Here is a 23,590-nt window from a genome sequence, read left to right as displayed (position 1 = left end):
ATTCTGTGGTTTGTCCATGATGCCAAATTCAATCTTCCCCAGGGCGTTTCATGTACCAGTGGTTTAGCTTTTTCCCTTTGCGCCCAGGTAGGTGCCCCCACACATATGAGGGACGGTTTTCATCAGGGCACCTGTTGCAATGTTGTAAGGTAGGACATGTGTTGTTGCCGGCATGTTTTAGTGGTTTCCGTGTGTCAAATGTCTGAACATTTTGTTTTGTTACCTACATTTTGGACTTTGCTGGCCTTGTGGGTAATACATTCTATGAAGATTCACGCAAGGCAGACCTCTTTGGATTCCCACACGTCTTCTTTTTAGAAATGTATCGGGTTCCCCATTTTCCTCGGTGGCTACGACACCCCAGGCCCAAATCTGTGGGTTGTCTCCAATGCCATATCCAATCTTCCCAGGGTGTTTGATCTACTAGTGGTTTAACCTTTTCCCATTGAACCCAGGTAGGTGCACCCACACGTGTGAGGTACTGTTTTTGTCAGGACACTTCTGGGAATGTGGTATGGTAGGACATGTGTTGTTGCCGGCATGTTTTGGTGGTCTCCTTGTGGCAATGTCTGAAAAGTGTGTTTTTTTCCATTCACGAAATCGGACCTCTTTAGATTCCCACGGGGGTCTTCTTTTCAGAAATGCATGGGGTTCCCTTTTTTCCTTAGTGGCTGCGACACTGCAGGGCTAAAAATGTCATCTTCCCAGGCCGTTTGGTATACTAGTGGTTTAGCTTTTTCCTTTGTGCCCAGATCAGTGCACCCACATATGTGAGGTACCGTTTTTGTTGAGACACCTTTGGGAACCTGGGAAGGTAGGACATGTGTTATTGCCGGTGTGTTTCAGTGGTTTCCTGGTGGAAAATGTCTGAAAATGTATTTTTTACCCCAAGTTTTGGACTGATGGGTCTTTTGTGTAATAAATTCTAGGGCGATTTGAGAAAGTTAGACCTCTTTGGATTCCCACATGTGTCTTCCTTTCAGAAATGCACGGGGTTACCCGTTTTCCTCGTGGCTCTGACACCTCAAGTCCAAATCTGTGATTAAGCCTTTTCCCTTTGTGCCCAGGTAGGTGCACACACACACATGTGAGATACCGTTTTCATTGGGACACCTGTGGGAATGTGGTACGATAGGACATGTGTTGTTCCCGGCATGTTTCGGTGGATTCCTGGTGTAAAATGTCTGAAAATTGTGTTTTTTTACCTACATTTTGGAATTTGCCGGGCTTTGTGGTTAATAAATTCTAGGCGATTCACGCAAGTCAGGCCACTTTGGATTCCCACGTGTGTCTTCTTTTCAGAACTGGATGGGCTTCCCCATTTTCCTCAGTGGCTGCGACACCCCTGACCCACATATGTGGGTTGTCCACAAAAGCCAAATCCAGTATTCCCAGGGCTTTTGATGTACCAGTAGTTCAGCCTTTTCCCTTTGCTCCCAGGTAGGTGCGCCGACGTATGTGAGGTACCTTTATCATCGGGACACCTTTGGAACTGTGGGAATGTAGGACATGTGTTGTTGCCGGTGTGTTTTAGTGGTTTCCTGGTGGCAAAAGTCTGAAAAAAAAAATGTGCCCGTATTTTGTACTTTGCTGGGCCTTGTGGGTAATAAATTCTAGGGTGATGCGCGCAAGTCAGACATCTTTGGATTCCTCAGGCTGTCTTATTTTCAGAAATGTATGTGGTTTCCCGTTTTCCTTGGTGGCTGCGATACACCCCAAGACCAAATCTGTGGGTTGTCCACAAAGCCAAATCCAGTCTTCACCAGGGCGTTTGATGTACAAGTGGTTTAGCCTTTTTCCTCTGTGCCCAGGTGTCAAGGGTTTTGACCCATGTTCAATCAATAGACTGGGTAGATGTGGGGATGAGTTGTTGCCGCCCATTATTCTATCCCAGAACAAACTAAATCAATAGACTGGGTGGATGTGGGGATGAGCTGTCGCCGCCCACATTCACGCCAGAATCCAGGAGAACTGCGCAGTTGGCACAAGTCCACTCCAAAGATACAACCTTCTTGTGGGGGGTTCCACATCACCACTCTACGGTAAAAATGCCATCAAAACAATGTTAAGCAAGGGTCCTATACTATCAAGCAAAAGACCACTCTATTGAAATGCAGTAATTCAAGACAGATCCCAAAAATGGATGCAATACCGGTACTCACCACTATCAGAAAGCCAACGTTTTAAAACCACCAGACTTTTGTGTAAAACTGAACAGAGGAACCCAAACCAGGCCAAGGAAAGACTTGCTAAGAGGTGGATACAATGTAAAACTATATTATGAAATGACTTGAAGGAAGTAATTATTTAATGTATATGTAAAAATTGTAAGTTTTGATTTAAACTGGGAACTAAAGTGACATTTAGTTGAATTCTGCCTGACAACAACCCCCGACAGGAGTTGAAACTTGATCAAACTGCATTCCCAGGCCTGGCTGCCTCCTGCTTCCCCACCAAAAGGAGATGACACCTCTCTGATTAGATTAGGGGAGGGGCACCTGCAGGAGGTTGAACAAAGCCTTGTCCTGGACTCAGGCAAATGTTATATTGGGGGGGCCGTAAAGTGGCTTCCTCTTGGGAGAAGTGGGAGGAGAAGTGCCTCTGGGAGCCACCCGAGCTGGAGGCGGGGACAGACAGAAGCTTCCTCCATGTGCTTTGGAACCTAAACCACACCCATCTGGGCCAGAGCATAATTTTAACAAAAAATGAGAATTCATAGTACGGACTTGTCAGAATTATATAAGTAATATCATTATTCTGGTGATTTTTCTGTGCACGTTTTAAGAGGTGTTAGGACCCTGTGGTGTTTTCTGGGGGGTTGCTAGCGGAAAATAGGGTCTTACTCCAAATGTCTGCATGTTAAAAATCTGACACTTCATCAATTAATGTCCATACTCCTTGCGCACATGTGTGTAATTTTTGGTAAATGTCCGATATTGGTAAACCAGTCAAAAAGCGCAAAATGTTGTCATTTTTGAATGCAAGCCCCCAGGAAGATCAGAGGCGGACAAGCATGGACCATAAGGAATATATAATGTGTACATGTAATTTCAACAAATTGTGTATCTGGGAAATATGTATTTGAATCAAATATAGATTTGTGGGCAAATTGAACAGGGGAGGATCCTCTGACCCATAAACAGACCTCATCATGATGACAATCCATTTCCTTCACCCAATCATGGGAGAGGGGAGAATTGGGCCAATGACAAGTAGAGAGGGGCAGGTTTAGTTATGACCAACGCACACACCCACTTTCTAAAGACATAAAAAGAGCTACTGGAAGCCAGACAGGACATTCATTTTCCATTTCTGCGGAGCATTTTGACAGCCGACATCCCATCCAGACAAAGACCAGAACCAGAGACCCATAGACTACAGAACTTTGAACCTAGAAGGCCCACTGCAAGCAAAAGTATTCTCAGCAGGCCTTCAGAATCCAGCAAACCTAACCAAACTATTCAACAGCCGGGCGAGCTGTTTGAATTCTTTGCCAAGAACTTTTGCCAGAACCGCAGACCAGACCCAGACTGCTGTGAGCAGAACCAGAGATCTGTATCGCTGTGAGCAGAACCGGTGCCTGATTGACCCGCCGAGCAGAGAGAACCGCCGCTGGACGTGGTGACCAGATCCGTGACGAGGCCTATTTCAAATTTATATTGTGAGTACCTAGCAGAACTGTGCAGAACCAATCTCTTAGTTAAAATAATCTAATTCTAACTATTTTAGCCTATTAGAACTGCCTCCTAGAATCGTGTCATTCTGTCATCTTTAAAACTGAAAACTGTCATCTGTCATTTGAACTATTAAATTTAAAATCCGAAAAACTACCTTCACGAAATCGGCCGTATCTCCGGAACCGTTTGTGCTAGGAGAAATTTAACTGTTATCTTAAAGCTAAGATCCTAAGCTTTCCAACGAGCATAGAGCCGACTTCCTACACCTTATAGGGCCTCCGTAATCGCGCTCGATGCACGGGACTAAATTTGCCGCGATTTGACATTTTGCACAATTTCAGCCACGTGTAAAAATCAGCAGCTTCTTGCTTTCCTTTGCTAAAATTCGTTTCAACCTGCTGGTTACACATAGAGCATTGCTAAAGTGAGACTGAACTAATATAAACTAGATATCACCCACCCTGCACCTCTAGAGGGAATTAAAAGCATTTTTAGCACATTTCTCACTTCATTGTCATCACATTCAAAGCATTTTGGGCCTGTGTTTCAAACTTCTACCTGTTTCCTCTAAGCTTGCTGGGGGGGAACTGAATTTCGTATTGTATTTGATTGCATTCCTGAGAACTGGGTGCTCCTCTTTCCATCTCCTTCCATTTCTTAAATTGCATAGGGGGGGGTGAATTGCCAGAGAAAAAGCGATTATCTTATCTTTTGCCAAAATCATATCAAGTTATTTCTGTACTGCATTTTATTCCTCATTGCTTTTCCCTTGAAACCATAACAGTATTTTTGCTACCCTATCCGTCCTATACTAACTCCTCATTGATTGTAAAGAAGTGTGCTAGGGCCAGATGCTATTGTTGATCAACATTATATCCAAGGGTTGTCATCCAGAGTACTGAACTGGACATAAAAATACATCAATAAGGGTTTTCCTCAGCATCCCAGACTAGGCATTGACTTAGCTGTAGTGTTGATTGAATATCGCTTACACAGGTAGGTGCACCTATACATGTGATGTGAGGTACCATGTTCGTTGGGACACCTGTGGGAAGGTAGTACATATGTTGTTGCTGGTGTGTTTCCGTGGTTTCCTGGTTGTAAATGTCTGAAAATTGTGTTTTTCCCCTACACTTTGGACTTTGCCGGGCCTTGTGGGTAATACATTCTATGGCAATTTGCGCAAGTCAGACCTCTTTTGATTCCCACGGGTGTCTTCTTTTCAAAAATGCATGGGATTTCCGATTTTCCTTGGTGGCTGCGACACCCCAGGCCCAAATCTGTGGGTTGTCCACAAAGCCAAATACAATCTTCCCCAGGGCGTTAGATGAACCTGTGGTTTATCCTTTTCTCTTTGTGCTCAGGTTGGTGCACCAACACATGTGAGGTACGGTTTTTGTTGAGACACCCTTGGGAACCTGGGAAGGTAGGACATGGATTGTTGCCGGCGTGTTTTGGCGGTTTCCTGGTAGCAAAATGTCTGAACATTTAGTTTTTTCCCCGAAATGTTGGACTTTGCCGGGCCTTGTGGTTAATAAATTCTAGGGTGATTCACGCAAGTCAGACCTCTTTTGATTCCCACAGGTGTCTTCTTTTTAAAAATGCATGGGGTTTCCCATTTTCCTTGGTGGCTGAGACACCCCAGGCCCAAATCTGTGAGTTGTCCACAAAGCCAAATCAGTCTTCACCAGGGTGTTAGATGTACCAGTGCTTTAGCCTTTTCCCTTTGCGCCCAGTTAGGTGCACCCACACATGTGAGGTACCATTGTCGCTGGGACGCCTGTTGGAATGTGTGACAGTAGGACTTGTGTTGTTTCCCGCGTGTTTCAGTGGTTTCCTGGTGGCAAATGTCTGAAAGATGTGTTTTTTCCCCCTACATTTTGTACTATGCCGGCCTTTTAGGTAGTACATTCTAAGATGATTCGCAGAAATGCATGGGATGTGGTTCCCTGTTTTCCTTAGTGGGTGTGACACCCCAGGGCCAAATCTGTGGGTTGTCCACACGACCAAAAACCATAGAAATGTCGTCTTCCCAGGCACTTTGGTAAACAAGCGGCTTAGCCTTTTCCCTTTGTGCCCAGGTCAGTGCACCCACACGTGAGGTACCTTTTTCGCCAGGACACCTGTGGGAATAGGAGAAGGTAGAACATGTGTTGTTGCCGGTGTGTTTTGGTTATTTCCTGGTGGCAAATGTCTGAAAATTGTGTTTTCTTTCCTACATTTCGGACTTTGCCAGCCTCGTGGATAATAAATTCTAGGGCGATTTGTGCAAATCAGAACTTTTTGGATTCCCAAGGGTGTCTTATTTTCAGAAATGCAAGCCCAAATCTGTGGGTTGTCCACAATGGCAAATCTAGTCTTCCCCAAGGCGTTTCATGTAGCAGTGGTTTAGCTTTTTCCCGTTGCACCCAGGAAGTTGCACCCACACATGTGAGGTACTGTTTTCATCAGGACATCTGTGGGAATGTTGTAAGCTAGGACATGTGTTGTTACCGGCATGTTTCGGTTGTTTCCTGGTTTAAAATGTCTGAAATTTGTTTTTTTTTTACCTACATTTTGGACTTTGCTGGCCTTGTGGGTAATACATTCTATGAAGATTCACGCAAGTCAGACCTCTTTGGATTACCACATGTGTCTTCTTTTTAGAAATGGATGGGTTTCCCCGTTTTCCTCGGTGGCTGCGACAACGCAGGGCCAAATCTGTGGGTTGTCCACAAGACCAAAAACCGTAAAAATTTCATCTTTCCAGGCTGTTTGGTATCCCAGTGCTTTAGCCTTTTACCTTTGTGCCCAAGTCAGTTTACACACACATGTGAGGCACCGTTTTTGTTGAGACACCTCTGGGAACCTGGGAAGGTAGCACATGTGTTGTTGCGGGCGTGTTTCCACGGTTTCCTGGTGGCAAACGTCTGAACATTTAGCTTTTTCCCCGAAATGTTGGACTTTGCCGTGCCTTGTGGGTAATACATTCTAGGGCGATTCACGCAAGTCAGACCTCTTTGGATTCCCACGTGTATCTTCTTTTCAGAACGGTATGGGCTCCCCCATTTTCCTTGGTCGTTGTGACACCCCAGGCCCAAATATGTGGGTTGTCCCCAAAAGCCAAATCCAGTCTTCCTAGGGCGTTCGATGTACCATTAGTTTAGCCTTGTCCCTGTGCGCCCAGGTAGGCGCACCCGCACATGAAAGGTCCATTTATCGTAGGGACACCTTTGGAATTGTGGGAAGGTAGGAAATGTGTTGTTGCTGGTGTGTTTCGGTGGTTTCCTGGGAAATGTCTGAACATTGTGTGTTTTTCCCTACATGTTGGACTTTGCCGGGTCTTGTGGGTAATACATTCTAGGGCAATTCGCGAAAGTCAGATGTATTTAGATTCCCACTGATGTTTTCTTTTCAGAAATGCATAGGTTTCCCTGTTTTCCTTAGTGGCTGCGACACCTCCGGGCTAAATCTGTGGGTTGTTCACAATTCCAAAAACCGTAAATTCGTTGTCTTCCCAGGTACTTTGGTATACCAATGGTTTACCCTTTCCCCTTTACGCTCAGGTCAGTGCACCCACACATGTGAGGTACCGTTTTCATTGGGACACCATTGGGAACATGGGAAGGTAGGACATGCGTTCTTGCCGGTGTGTTTCGAGGGTTTCCTGGTGGCAAATGTCTGAAATTGTGTTTTTTCGCCAGAATGTTTGAATTTGCCGGGGCTTGTGAGCAATACATTCTAGGGCGATTCGCGCAAGTCAGACCTCTTTAGATTCCCCACACATGTCTTTTTTATTATAAATGCATGGGGTTCCGCGTTTTCCTCGGTGGCTGCGACAACGCAGGGCCAAATCTGTGGGTTGTACACAATGCCAAATTCAGTCTTCCCCAGGGCGTTTCAAGTACCAGTGGTTTAGCCTTTTCCTTTTGCGCTCAGGTAGGTGCACCCACACATGTGAGGTACTGTTTTCATCAGGACACCTGTGGGAATCTTTTAAGGTAGGACATGTGTTTTTGCTGGCGTGTTTCGGTGTTTTCCTGGCGGCAAATGTCTGAAAATTGTGTTTTTTTTCCATACATTTTGGACTTTGCCAGGCCTCGTGGGTAATAAATTCTAGGGCGATTTGTGCAAATTAGAACTCTTTGGATTCCCAAGGGTGTCTTAATTTTAGAAATGCATGGGTTTCCCTGTTTTCCTTGGTGGCTGCGACACCCCAAGCTCAAATGTGTGGTTTGTCCACATTGCCAAATCCAGTCTTCTCCCGGCGTTTCATGTACTAGTGGTTTAGCCTTTTCCCTTTGTGCCCAGGTAGGTGCACGCACACATGTGAGGTACCGTTTTCATCGGCACACCTGTGGGAATGTGGTAAGGTAGCACATGTGTTGTTGCTGGTGTGTTTCGGTGGTTTCCTGGTGGCAAATACCTGAATATTGTGTTTTTTCCCCTACATTTTGGACTTTGCCAGGCTTGTGGGTAATAAATTCTAGGGCGATTCGTGAAAGTCAGCTGTCTTTAGATTCCCACTGCTGTCTTTTTTTCAGAAATGCCTGCGGTTCCCTGTTTTACTTAGTGGCTGCGACACCTCAGGGACAAATCTGTGGGTTGTCCACCAGACCAAAAACCTGTAAAAGTTTCGTCTTCCAAGGTTTACCCTTATCCCTTTACGCCAAGGTCAGTGCAGCCACACATGTGAGGTACTTTTTTCGTTGGGACACCTTTGGGAACGTGGGAAGGTAGTATATGTGTTGGTGCTGTTGTGTTTCAGTGGTTTTCTGGTGGCAAATGTCTGAAAATTGTGTTTTTTCCTCAGACTGTTGAATTTGCCGGGCTTTATAGATAATAAATTCTTGGGCGATTCGCGCAAGTGAGACCTCTTTGGATTCCCACAGGTATTTTCTTTTTAGAAATGATTGGGGTTCACCGGTGTCCTCGGTGGCTGCAACACCGCAAGCCCAAATCTGTGGTTTGTCCACAATGAAAAATCCAGTCTTCCCCAGGGCGTTTCATGTACCAGTGGTTTAGCATTTTCCCTTTGCGCACAGGTAGGTGCCCCCACACATGTGAGGTACTGTTTTTGTCAGAACACCTGTGGCAACATTGTAAGGTAGGATATGTGTTGTTGCCGGCATGTTTCGTTGGTTTCCGTGTGTCAAATGTCTGAAAATTGTGTTTTTTTACCTACATTTTGGACTTTGCTGGGCCTTGTGGGTAATAAATTCTATGGCGATATCCGCAAGTCAGACCTCTTTGGATTCCCACACGTGTCTTCTTTTTAGAAGTGCGTGGGCTTTCCCGTTCTCCTCGGTTGCTGCAACACCCCAGGCCCAAATCTGTGGGTTGTCCACAAAAGCCAAATGCAGTCTTCCCAAAGGCGTTTGATGTTCCAGTGGTTTAGCCTTTTCCCTTGCACCCAGGTAGGTGCATCCACACATATGAGATACCGTTTTCATTGGGACGCCTGTGGGAATGTTGGATGGTATGATATGTGTTGTTGCCTGCGTGCTTCGGTGTTTTCCTGGTGGCAAATGCCTGAACATTTTGTTTTTTTCCCCTACATTTTGGACTTTGCCAGGCCTTGGGAGTAATACATTCTAGGGCGATTAGCGCAAGTCAGACCTCTTTCAATTTCAGAACTGCCTGGGGTTCCCCGTTTTCCTTGGAGGCTGCGATACCCCAGGCCCAAATCTGTGGGTTGTCCACAAAGCCAAATCCAGTCTTCCCCAAGGGGTTTCATGTACCAGTGTTTAGCCTTTTCCCGTTGTGCCCTGGTAGGTGCACCCACGCATGTGAGGTACAGTTTTTATCAGAACACCTGTCAAAACATGGTAAGGTAGGACATTTGTTGTTGCCGGCATGTTTCGGTGGTTTCCTGGTGGCAACTGTCTGAAAATTGTGTTTTATTCCCTACATTTTAGAATTTGCCGGGCCTTGCTGGTAATACATTCTAGGGGGATTCGCACAAGTCAGACCTCTTTGAATTCCCATGGTGTCCTCTTTTTAGAAATGCATGGGTTTCCCTGTTTTTCTTGGTGGCTGTGACACCCAAGCCCTAATCTGTGGGTTGTCACTGGCAGAAATATCATCAGCAAGAGTACAAAAGGAATCTGAGATTTGTAGGACTGCATGCGGTCACATGTGGAATCAGAGGAGGAGATAGGGAGTTGAAACTTCAGCAGTTGGAGACCACATATATTTGTAAATTCCAAACTGTATTTGATGGCCTCAGTACCGACCATGAATTGAATGCCTTTCTGTGAATCCAGTTCCTAATATATTTATAACGATCCAGCATATTGTGACCAATGGAATCGGTAAAATACATCAGTCTTTCTGTGTCATTAAGTAGTCGAGATTGCGTTATTATGGTTGTATGATGTTACTTATAGACATGATTGTTTTATTAGATGGTACACAGCAGGGGTATGAAATTTGAGATAAAATGCATGAATCACGCAATCCTACATCCCATATTGGAACAAACTGACACATGGTATCAATACCCATTCAAGGAATTTATGAGATTATAAATGTTAAAAATTGATTTGGTTCGTACCAGAGGGTATCAGGATTCCATTTTCGGTACGCTCCTTACCTAATAGACGTTCCACCAGGTTGCAAATTCGGCCTCGTCAAGACACAGCTACGCAAGGTATCAGACACCAGGTCCCCAATCATTGTGGCCCACTGGCAATAAACTCTCTCACATTGTTCCCAGGTTTACAGTGCCACGTTCGTAGTAGGTCGACTCCTCCCCCTTGCTCTCGCTATACTCCTGAAACTACCTGGAGGTTACCATGGCGAATCTGGAATCCAATACGTTCCAACGTACACCTTGGGGGGGTGGGGCCTTTGTCTCCCGGCAATGAGTATTTAGCTTCTGGGTTTCTGAGAACCGGCGCGTCTGATTTTGTGTTAATCAGGCGCTGTCCTTGTCACGTTCTGTTTTTTCCTGAGATCTTGTTGTCCTGCTTATCCTCGTTTCCTTGCCTTCTCCATCTGATCTTGATCCTATGCTGACTCCTGCTGACAACGAACTCGGACTGCTTACAACCTGCCTCTGCCTGCTGATTTGGATCTACTTGCTACCTGCACTAACTTGTAACCCGGACCGCTAACGACCTGCCCCTGCCTGCCGATTTGGATCTACTTGCTACCCGCAAAAACTACGAACCCGGACCACTAATGACTTGCCTCTACCTGCTGATTTGGATTTACTTTGTTGTATGCACCAATGCTAACGAGGATTGGTAAACTAAGTAACCCATTTCCCTGTTACCCCAACTACCAATACCTGGGGTCGGACCTGAACGTTCAATTCCACCTGATATCACGGCACTTCAGTATTGCCCTATGTTTGCGCAGGAACTGCTGGACTTCCATCCTTGGCGCTTAGAGTAGTTAGGTGTCTGTGTGCCGTCGGTATAGGTGACCCTGGGGACTTGAGACTATTGGTCACTGTCGCTAGCCCTTGTTTCGTCGGATACTGACTCTTAGGGCAATACGCTGTCGTTGTGGTGTCAAAGATTCCTCACTGGATGACCGGTAAGTGGTTGCTTTGTTCCCTGCTTTCTTTTCTTTACTCTCACGGAGTTACTGGTTCTTTAAGTTACTGGTTCTTTAAGTCTTGTTCTCTTGTTTTCATAAGGTGGACGTCTATTCAAGTCTATACAAATCTTCTGTTTCTACTCCGATATCCATGCCGGAAAGGTGTCTTGTACTCTAGTCAGCCTCACTTACTGGCTCTATTGTCCTGCTCAGTTATCATATTTATACTTTGCATCTAAAACGGTCTTGTTTATGTTACAGACTTCCGGTTCCGCTACTACCAACCTCTTGTGTCAGACGACTCCCGATTCCAGCTGGTGCCCATTTCTCCCAATCAATTGATCCCTTTGTATGTTTACTTCATCAGAGGGTTACATTGGCAGGGATAATTCTTTGCCTACACGACGTGGGCACGTACTCTCATCCATCACCTGCCCTACGAGGTACTCTGATATATTGGCAATTCTGACAGAGGGACAATACATGTGAAGCTAGTGGCAGGGAAGAACTCCTATGCCTTCAAAAGCAACCAACTGTGAGGGACTCTCTCAGCTGCGATTGCCTATTCTAGATATGGATTTGAGACACGTTCTTTGACCCAGTAGTATATTTACTGGATACACTTTTAAAGTTGAGAGGCAACTTGCCTATTTCTGCTGTTTGAATAATACAAACCAGAAAGGGGCTAGGATTCGATTACGGCCATTCTTTAATACCAAATATACTTACATGCATAATGATCACGCAACTGTATCTACGTTGTTACGAAATGGAAACAAATCTGTATGCGCTACGTACTAGAAACAATACAATAACGTCATGCGCTACACGCATGATATCACTACGCCAATAGAAACATCAAACAAACATGGTGTCGGCGAACTTGCACGTGAACGCCGGTTCGAGCCCACAACGGCATAGGCAAATACGTTCTCCTATTCACTCTGGATACGTTTTCAAATAAGATAGGATGCACAGTAACCTTAACTTAGTCAGTTACTAACCTCTTAAGGTTTCAATCTGAAACCCGTACTGTCAATGTTTCTTTGCAAGATAAGATTATTGGACCTTTTGAACTATTGAAATACATCCACGAGATATCACAATGGGCGCACAGAATCATAAACCTTGAGTGATCACTTCACTTTATAACATGGTAAGGGACAGCTCTTGCCAGTTTTATTTAACGTTTGTACTTTTTGACGTAACTTAAATGTCACCTCATTGGACAATTCTCACCCCTTGGCCTTCAATTTAAATGTAACCTTGAAGCTTGAAAACATTGCAATCACACTGCCTTATTCTATATTCCAAGAAGCGTTTAGTGCTATTCAAGAGGTAATGAAACACTTTTTAGCTGCACAATAGAATATGACCAATGAATAATTCGAATTGTGTGTTCTATTTTAACATTTGTTATGTTATGTTATGTTAAGGCATTTGCAGAGCACAGCATTCACCAAGGAGGGCATCAAAGCGCTAGGCAAAGAGAGTTCTAGGTCAGTCAAGAAAAAAGTGTAGAAGAAAAGCACAGAATTTTATCAGAAGGGAAAAGTAAGGTCTTACATTGGTGACGAAAGGAAAGATGGTCCTGAACCTGACGCAAGGAAAGGGGAAGCAGGTTCCATAGCTGTGCAGTACAGACTGAGAAGGATCAACCTCTGAAACGGGCACGCCAAATACGGGGGATGGAATACAGCAAGGAGAAGCCGAACGGAGAGAGTGAGAGGGGACATAACGAGTGAATTTTGCCTGAAGATAGACAGGTCCATTCTTGTAGAAAGCGCGATGGACAAAGTACAGGGATTTAAAATTTACTCTGCTAGCAATTGCTAACCAATGCAGAGCCTTAAGGGAAACAGAGGCTGAGGAGAACCGGGGAGTCCACCAAGCCAAACATGCCACAGAATTCTGAAGTACCTGAAGACGATGGAGCAAATATTTAGGTTGAGCCAAATATAGAGAGTTGCAGTGGTCAAGAGAGCCTGAGATAAGAGAAGAAACAACCGTATGGTGGAGAGAGACAGGGAGGAAGGGGAGAACAGAGAGTTTAAAGTGTACAGCCTGGAATACTGCACTAACCTGAGGAAGAAGTGAGAGAGAAGAGGAGAGCTTAACCCCCCCATTTTTTTGACGATGCAGGAGGGGGTGGGTAGAGGACCCAGCTCCGGAGGCCAGAAGGCCGTGGACCATAGAGAGCCATCCGGCTGGGGGCCGACCAGGAGTACCTCTGTTCTGTCCCCATTGAGACAAAGCCAATTACAAACCATGCAGGTAATTGCTGACAAGCAGGACCGACAACGGAGAGCGGTGTCAGACGAGGCCAGATCCAGCTGCATCAGGATCTGGGTATCGTCAATATAAGAATTGCAGCGAAAGTCGAAAGACTGAATTAGCAGATTGAGTGGCCGAATATAGACATTAAATAGTAAAGGAGAAAGTGCAGAGCCTTGAAGGACTCTGCAAAGAAGGGAGAGAGCAGAAGAGGTGAAAGGAGCAGGGATTGAGAGAGATCCATAAGAAAGGAAACAAATGCCAGGATCCACAGCAGGTGTTCCCTCTTCTTGGACTCCTCCCTCCCCCTCCTCCTCACCTGATGTTTCAGTGTCCGACGTTTGGATACGTCTCTTCTGCCTTTTTTTTTGTAAGAGGATAAGGTCTACCTCGGAAGGAAGCCACCCTGACCGAAGACCGAGAGGACAAGTAGGGGGCCCCTCTTCCGAAGCAAACGGAAAGGGGAAAAAGCCTGTCGGCACAAAAAAACCCTCTCTGGGCTATGTAGGTGTGGTGTCGAGAGGCTGACCAGAAATCCATGCAGTGTGGGACTCAGATGGCTCAGAAGTATAGGTGTGGTGTCCAGAGGCTGACCAGAAATCCAAGCAGAGGGGTACTCAGATGGCTCAGAAGTATAGTCACTGAACAAGATAAGGCACACTACCTTGTAACGGCAGATGGAAAAGGTGTGCAAAACAGAATAGTACACAAACGTAAAGAAAACAAATACTACAGTAGTGGGAAGGAAAGGAAGTATCCAGAGGAATGAAAATGGAATTGGCACGGAGAAAACAAAAGGAAAGGTAGACAGACTGGAGTATACAAGAAACGGAAAACCACAGGGAGGAAGGGAAAGGAACGAAGCGAAGGCAAAGCGAAGCGAGGAAAACTCCAGCAGCGTCTGACCCGAAGCCTGACGCAAAAGGGTTGCAACGCGCAGGCTTCCGGGTTCGACGTGCAGAAAAAGGCTTCTCACGGCCATACGGCCGTGAGAACTAGACTGTCACTGAAAGCTGCACTGGGAGCGTGACGGAACAATCAATGGCTGCTCAAGCGCCACCTGTTCCAAACACGCCAGAAGTTGCCGCGTGTGACAACAAACCACTGCAAGACTGTGCCAGAGATAACTTGTTGAGAAAGCCTCTGGATAAGAATGGCGTGGTCAATGGGATTGAATGCAGCAGAAAGGTCCAGGAGGAGGAGGGCACCCACCCCCACCCTTGTCAGAAATCTGGGAAAGATCGTCCACCACCGATGCTAAGACATATTCAGTGCCTTGTCCAGGCCTGAAACCCGAGTGAAACGGGTTGAGGTAGCCAGAGTTTTCCAAAAAAAGAGAAGAACAGAGGCATAATAAGTGATTCAAGCAGTTTCATAGGGTAGGACAGAAGAGAAATAGGACAGAAATTAGACGGAAGAGAAGGGTTCAGGTTCCACTTCTTGAGAAAAGGAATAACCAGCGCATGTTTAAGAGAAGCAGGAACAACACCCGAGGATAGAGAAAGAGGCACAGAAGAAGATACTAGTCCGGCAACCAGGGTTGGGAGGGTTGACCACGAGGCTTACAAGGGCAAAGAGGTACCAGATGATTGGCCATGGCAGTAAATGCTGAGGTCAGAGAGGAGAGATTGAACGGGACAGATGCAGGGAGATGATCAGTGATATTGCGAATAATGGCAGGCCGGCAGACAGTATTTCAGCGACGAGCAGGGGGACAAGGTAGGGGGGCACAGGAGGGGCCAGGAGGGCCTTGATAGAAAAAGGAATGACTATGTAATGGGAGCAGGCAATGGGGTAACCCGAGTGGGCAGTTACCAGGTCTGAAGAAGCAGAAATTAGGTCAAGAGTATATTACCTGAATGAGTAGGACCGACAACAAGCTGACAAAGGCCAAAATCAGCAAGCGCAGTCACAAAGCGCAGGTCTTGGAGATCAGAAGTGTCATTAGGGTGAAAATGAAAATAAATCTCCAAGAACAATGAGAGAGTCATAGTGAAGCCTCAACTCAGATAGGATATTAAGGGAGCCAGGAATAAAAGCAGCATTGCGAGAAGGGGGGCGGTAGACCAACCGGAAGTGAATGGTGCAAGTAGGGGAAATAACAGCACGAAAAAGGCCCGCTTCCATAAGCAGCGCATGGGAGAACGATAAAATGGAACACTTAAAAACAGAATTAAAATCAGAGCAATTCCACCACTGTGACGGCCGGAGGAGCGATTCATGTCTAAGAATGGCATAGTTGGGAGGTAATGCCTGGCCAATAACTGGGTCTGAGGAGTCCTTGAACCAGGTCCCTGTGGAAAAGGCAAAATCAGGCAGAGTGTCTTGAAGTAAATCAAGACAGTCGGAGGCATGTGCCACAAGAGAGCGTGCATTCAATTTAAATGCACGCAGGCCCGTCGAGATGGCAGTGAGTGGGAACTTAGGCGAGAAGCTACGGTTCCAATTAGCAGGAAGAGTAGTATCAGTGCGTGTGAGGGACAGCAACTTGGCATGCTAGTACACATGAGCCTTGGGCTGAGGTGAGGGTGCCCAGAGGCCGGCTGAGGCACGGATGGGTGCAGATGGGCAGGGCTTATGTGGGACTTCGGCGGAGATGAAGCACTCACCCTGCGCGCGACTGCTACACGCTCACGATATGAGGCCAGTAGAAATACGCATGTTCTGGCAGGAGCCAATCAGCTGCAGGTCCCAATGAAATGCGAGGGCAGACTCGCCGGGTGCTTGCAGGCAGGAAAGAAAAGACAGGCGAGCAACGGGACGAGCCCCGATGCCGCAAGTGAGTACAGGCAGACTCAGACCGCTGTAGCGGTTACAAGGAACCCAAAGAAAATAAATAAAATGTTGAAGGAACAAGGGAAAGAGTTCAAATGGAAAAACAGTAAGCTGTGTGCATAAAATAAAATTGAAAAAGTAGGGCACCAGTAATACGCTTCAGGGAGAACCTGTAAATGGGAATAAATAAAAATTGCAATAACGTGAAAGTAAAACAGACCAACAATCAAAACTGGTATGCAGGGTGTAAAGACAACCTGTAGCACTGTCAAAGTCCATTTACTATTACAGAATAGGTTTACAGAAAGAAGCCACTATTCCAGGACTATAACACTGAGTCATTTCCACAGAATTATACAATTGAAACAGAAGAAGCACAACACATTTCCTTGTTAGGTAGGAGAGATGTAAGAGTTGCTTATGATGATTTTCAAGTTTGTTGGTGTAAGCAATCTCATGGAAATGCCAGCACCAATTGATACGTTTGTGTTTCTTTCTTTTTTTCTTCTTCCTTCAAAATATTTGATACCCCTATCCAATTTGGAAAATGGGATCACTTGTTGTTTTAGCAATTATCTATAATATCATACAACACTATATTGGTATGAATGCAACATGTAATTTACTATGTTTGTTTGCTCTCAAAAACCTTTTGTTCTTATATTAATATGATTGGTTACCGAATATTATCAGCCTTGAGTCAGACACTAGAGGTCAAAACACTCATTGGCTGGGATGTCTTGGAACTAACCTTTATTCTAATTAGGAACAACGGATTCTTGTACTATTGACTGGCTTGACATTTTGGTTATAATAAAACATTACACTATCCAAGGCTGGGATAACCTTGCACTAATTTTTGTTCTAGTTAGGAACTACTGGTTGTTTTACTATTGACTGGCTTGGCAATGTGGTTGTAATAACATACTACACCATCTAAAATTGATATAATTAATGTGATATTGTAATTAAGCCCCTAATTCCTGTTAATTCAGAAGGTCCTTTTGTAGAATTTGTGGTCGAGGGATGGTCTGCACATTGTGTATGATGCATGTTCAGATCACAGCACCTCCTAGATGATTTAGATTGTGAAAAATATACTGATATGTGGAGAATAAGTACAGGACAGTGTAGGGAAAGAGAGGTGCTTTATGGATGGGAATAATTGGTGGGAGTGGGAAATCACATAGGAGAAACTAATTAGTAGCTTTGCAATAGAAGCACGTAGGATATTACACAGCCATGGTAGTGGCTGTGTAGTTATGGTTAAGTTGCTAATCCCATAGGAAGAGCACTTTTTGGGTGGCTTATAACTTCGCTCTCCCTGGACAAATCCTCACCAAACTTTGCAAAAAATGTATATGACCCACTCTGATTTGTTTTGCAAAGTTTGGTGAGGTTTGGTCCAGGGGGGGCAAAGTTATAGGGGGGTCCCAAAATGTCTTTTTTTCCCATAGAGTGAATGAGGAAAAAACTTTGCGCACGCCTACAGCCCAAACCGCTGGGCGGATTTTCACAAAATTTGCAGCAGGAGCAGCGGCTTGGTCCCGAATTTGGCGAAAATCCGTCCAGTAGTTTTTTTTAAAACGATCAAAAAGTAGGTCTAAAACAATTAGCGATATCTATGTCCGCTCCGTGGACAGGACACCGATTGGCTAATTGGCTCGCGTCATGTCCGCGGACATGTGGCGTGTTCGCTGATTGGATGGTGAAGAGCGTGAAGTGAGTCAGATTCTTTCGATGCGCCCGCCATCTTGGATCGTGTTTGGTGTCCGCGGTAAAAACATATTAAAAAACACAACATTGCACTTGTCAAACTTATCAAACTTATCAAATAATCTCTGGGGAGGAGAGGGGTGATGAGGATGGGATGGGATATGGCTGCAAGAAGCAAAAAACTGGTGTTTTTCTGTCGCAAAAGTCACACGGTACATTTGGAGGTATTCCACAATATGTGCCTAAAGTACAGGTGAAAGAGATTGCATTTTGGCATTCAAGGGATGGAGATGTATAATCAGGGAATTGTGGACTTGTAAACATAGATTGTTGCTTCTGCAGTCTGCAACCCCAACCTTACCTTGTGGTATTACAGAGTAATACTACATTCCGAATGCCCGTTCTTCTATATTGTTTATATTGGTTGCCCAATATTTATTAATATTAAATAGAAGTAATCTCAGGTTATTTCACACTCTCAATTAAAACGGTTGATGTTTATAAATTGATGCGCTGGTGCTACACCCAGAGCGCGGCAAATAAAGGGCTAATGTGTCTGTGTTAAAATGTAATTAAACTAATAATGGAGTCAGACTGGCGCCCCCTGGAGCCTGGCACCTCAGGCAGCCACCTGCAGTGCCTGATGGACGTGGATCAGAATAACAGTTCTCATGGATGCGGTGAGGCAAGTTGTTGCAAAGTAAGAATGTATTTTGATTGTGAGTGAAGGTCACCAGCTTTGAATTTTTGCTTGCGAGCTAAGGAAGCCCAGGCATCGGACACACAGTATAAGGTTCAATTGTTTTTTGACCTTGAGAGAAAGAGACCCTTCTGAAAGGAATTGAATGAAAGGAGGTTTGTAATAATGAAGATATGATAAGGTTATGCATTCCAAAAGTCGGTAAGGAACATGTAAATTCAGTTTATGAAGAATCATTGGTGCAAACGCAGTGAGCGTTAAGGTCTGAGTTACGCCAAGAGAATGGAAATGGTGAATATAATGTAAGTTTGATTTTTGACGATTGTATACCGGAACGAGCATTAAGTTATTATTATCTGAACATTATTTCTGGGTTACATTCTATTTGTTTGTTCTGTGTGGCTTATTGCAATGAAACACAAGTACAACCTTTGTGTGTAGTGGTCTTTTGAACATGCTTATGGGGAGTCCAGCATCGAGGTGCATGTAGACCACCACTCGGTTTCCCCAGGTTCAACGCTAATATTTCATTGAAATGTCATGCATGACCATCTCGAATTGTATACCACTTTCCACATTGTTTTCTCTCTGTTGAGATTGTTTTATGTCTGTGCTAATCGTTAGTTTAAACTCTCTGCCAAATTAATAAGTCAATAGATAAATTGTAATAAAGATCGGGTAGTGAGACACATTTCTATTATGTTTTTTGAAACAGATACATTCTGCCATTCTGCGATTGTCATAGATTCCAGATGCCAACTGACGGGTTTTTCAACGGGCAGCTGAACATAGTTGTGAACAACTGGATCACAGTGACTCTTTTTTGGGACGATCACCAAGGGCCCATATGCCCTTATGCTGTACTAGCGATTAGGAGCAACATAACATCCTTTACGGTGGTCTAGCCCCAAGTTGATGCAGAAGACCTGGAATTCACTGTGCGACCCAAGCGCTTCTGTTACTGAAAAAAACAGTGTTGTTGTTTTCTTTTAAAGTACGGTTTAATATTCCGAATTGTGACGTGCTGTGTTGTGAGTCGATGTGTGTTGATTTTCGGGTTCTGCGTCATGTAGGTGATTATGGGCGCGTTTGAATACGAAACTTGCATAACGTGCATTGGCAAGGATCTACAAGCATGGTTTTGCAAATGTGGCAGTGTTTTCTTATTTGACAAGTGCCATAATGTAAAAAGGATTGCTGTCTTTTAAGCCTATTTCTTCCCCTATGTATATGTTTCATATGATGTGACTGGACTCTAAGGGAATTACTGTAAGAACATACTTGAAGGATAAGTCTACAAATATAGTACGTTTTCAATTTTTAGTTCCTGACTGTTACTGAAGAAAACCATGTGGCCTAGATATGTCAGTAAAGGAAAAAGGGGGAGCCAGACATGTGATCTCATCAGTGATGTCATCAATGACATTTGTGATGTCATCTTTGATGTCCTGGGTGTTAGTCTTAGCAGTGTACGGTGGTGGCGCGAGTTATGGCTGCTTAGCTTACCATAACTGGCGAATTTCAGAGGTTTTTCAGTTTTACTTGGAACCATAACGTCCCTTTAACAATGTTTTTTCACTGAATTTTATAGGTTTTTAGTAGCGCAACTTAACCATAACGTCCCTTTAATAAAGTTTTTTAATTGAATATTATATATACATAATAGTTATGACATAAAGTAGTTTTGCGTTTAAGAATAGGCCTGAATCCTCGCAGGCTGTGTTTGGAGACACAGAACAACAAGGTCTCATGAACTGCTTGACCATCACATTCCGATTCCCAGGTGCCGCAAGGAACATGCACGTACACCCACATCAGTTAGACCTTGAACTCACGTCTGCTCATTATCAGAATCTCCCCTATCCCACACGAAATGGCAGAAGTGAAGAGGAACGTCTTGAGGTGCTTCCGGAACCGGATATGGTTCTCCTCAAGGGGTAAGGGATCAGAGGGAGATGATATGAAACCACAAAAAAACTTGGTAGACACATTAGGGAAGGTGGAGGGTGAACTGGCGCAATTAAAAATAGAAAGGAGGGATGTACAGCAGACGTCAGTAGGGATGTATGAATGGAAGGTAGGATATATTCTTTTTTGGATAGATAGCACAGCTATTAAAGATGTGCATATAGAGAAAGAAAGAGTGAGAATAGGAGGAGGCGAGAGGGGAGTATGGATTATGGTGTGGCAAGGTGGGAGGAAGAATATGATTATACACCCATAGGAGAAGAGGAGTGGTACACAGTAGATTAGTTGGAAGGGGAGAGCAGCCAGCTGCGATTTCTCCATGAGTTGAGGGGACCTAGGTTACGGAATTGGTTCAGACAGATGGCAGTGGCTAAGAGATCAGTGACGGGAAAGAAGAAAGTTGTGGAGATGGTAGGAGCACAGATTCCATTGTTACATAACTGACCGGGGAAAGCAGAGTACATACCATGGGCACATATGGACAAAAATAATCTTATAAAGGAACTCCCTTCCCTTACAGCAGGAGCAAGTGGATATATGCATTTGAAAAGAACACAGCTGGCACCACCTTCGCTGTAGGGGATTTGAAAAGTTTGTTTGTGTCAATAATGGGAAATCAGGCTGATGACATATAGGCTAAAGCGTGGTATCTGGGTGTGAAGTTGGGTGACGATAGCCATGACGGAGCACATTTTAATTACATCATGCCCCAAGTTTGGGAGGCACTACAGCATGCATACCCGGATACGCCTGACCTCGAGTCGAGTATGCAAAGGACAATGCGTGATGATGAGGATCCTGCCCAATACCTATTGCACATACAAGAGATGTGGCGGGCAGAAATGGGAAATTTGTTGTGTCTGGCTTAGCTTGGTAGTGGGGATGCAGAAGGAATGTTGTGATGTCATGTGGAGTGTTTGTGTCTGAGTGTCGGAATGCTTGAGGGAAGGTTCTATGTTGGGCAGGTAGTCAGTCTAAAGCCTGGGTGATGGGCTGCCAGTGTTTCTGTCCTATTAATGTAACTTACTTAAGGACTATGTAACTGCTTGTGAAGGTGTCCTGAGAAGCTGTAATACATTTAGCATGTCAACCTAAGAAGGATCAGAGATAAAAATTCCTTTTTTATATTTTGTGGTCAAAAGAGGCCTTCTGAATGATGAACAGAAGGCGCTTGACAAGGTAATGGGAATTGATGCAAAGGGCTGGGCAGAAATTCTGTTTATTATTATTCACCACTGTAAATGGTTAAAAGAAAAGGAGAGGGAAACTGCACAGCGAGCACAAGCAGAGAAAGCGAAACTGGTACAAAAAAAGTTAGCAAATGTCATATTGGCAGGCAGAAGGGTCGGCTGACTTTGGGGTTATTCAGGTTGATGTTCGTGCATCAACTGTGTGGGGAGGAGAAAATGATTGGTTAGGTGGGTATCAGCCTCAATATCAAGGAGGGTTTCCATGGGGGTTTCAGCATGGAAGAGGAGGAAGTTCAGGTGTTGGGGGAGGGTGAGGTGGTTTCGGAGAGATGGGACAACGGGGAGCAGAAGGTCAGTGTTGGGCGTGTGGGCGAATGGGACCTTTTTTTGAGAGAATGCAGGAGTAGACAAATGTACACTTATCCACAAAACAGATGTATCACTACCCTCAGAGAGGTCCGGTCTCATACCCTCAGCCCTATGGACAGTTACCCCAGAAGCCCCTTACGGTGTGCAAATGCCAGCAGCCCCGCCTGCTCCCCCACAAGCTTTTCCACAGTTACCAGCCCCTAGTTCCAGTAATGTGCCGCCATATGCTGTACAACAACAGGGCCCCCACATTCCAAACAATAATACAATAATACTGTTCCGGATGGTACAGTGACACATTATCAGGGGTCCACTGTGTTTGGAGGGAATCCATTCATTTTTCCCGGGACGAACAAATATCCAGACTAGGACAACCCACAGAGAGCCTTAGCGTGCCCAGTCTTATTGGTCCCCGCCGACCCAGAAGAGGATCCCTTGGTGGGCGTGAAGATAGGAAATAAACCATTAATTTTCATATTAGATGCAGATGCGACTAAATCATATATTAGTAAGGGAGGATTCCCTCTATCCAGCGAGGTCATGGAAATTCAGGGCTTCTCTGTGGCAGTTCAATCAGTTCCTTTTATGAAGAAATTACCCATTAAGATCGAGGGCAGAGAGGTGTGCGCACCCTTGTTGTATTCAACTGCGACTCCAACAAATCTGCTGGGAAGGGATAGCTTGAGTAAGCTTAACATTACCATCTCGTTCACGATAGAAGTGTGGTTTATTCCACACCTGATATATGTGCCATGAGAGTAATGTTGACTTTACATGCATTAGGCATTGAATCTGTAGCAAGAGGAATACCTGTGGCACCTGATTTTTTTCCTGTACAGCATCACAATATTACTCAGTGCAGTGTCACAGGTGGCAACAAATATTCGCAAATACCTTCTGAGTTTTGGTTCAGACCTGCCCAGCCTCAGGAGATAGTTGCAGGCACCATCATTGAACTTGACATAGAAGGAGTTTTAGTGGCAGAAGACAGGATTGTGTTGATAGCAGTTGATTCGAACAATGGGGAGTGGTGCACAGTTCTGTGTATTGATCCCACGATACCAATGAAAAATGGCTCGGATGAGGATTTCTTTGAGAACAGAGAAAATGAGGGAGAAATAATATTGGAAGTGTGTGTCCCTTGTGAAATTAGGATACAGTACAGACATGTAACTTGTCCTATGTTACTGGAAGGGAATGCTTCATCCTTTGCATTTGCAGATTTGGCTCAGGTACCTGACAAGTGGTGGACGAATAATCTGCATGATGTGGGAGTGGAGTGAAGCAATATCCCCTATCAAAGGCAGCAGAGGAGGGGATCTATGACACTATAATGGCTCTTCTGCATCAGGGCATCATAGTACCATCTAATGTTCCCTGTAACACAGATATTT

Source organism: Ambystoma mexicanum, chromosome 4q (assembly GCF_040938575.1).
Source record: "Ambystoma mexicanum isolate Mex_15411 chromosome 4q, UKY_AmexF1_1, whole genome shotgun sequence".
NCBI lineage: Eukaryota > Metazoa > Chordata > Amphibia > Caudata > Ambystomatidae > Ambystoma > Ambystoma mexicanum.
The sequence above is the reverse complement of the archived record's forward strand: the minus strand, read 5'-3'. Positions refer to the sequence as shown.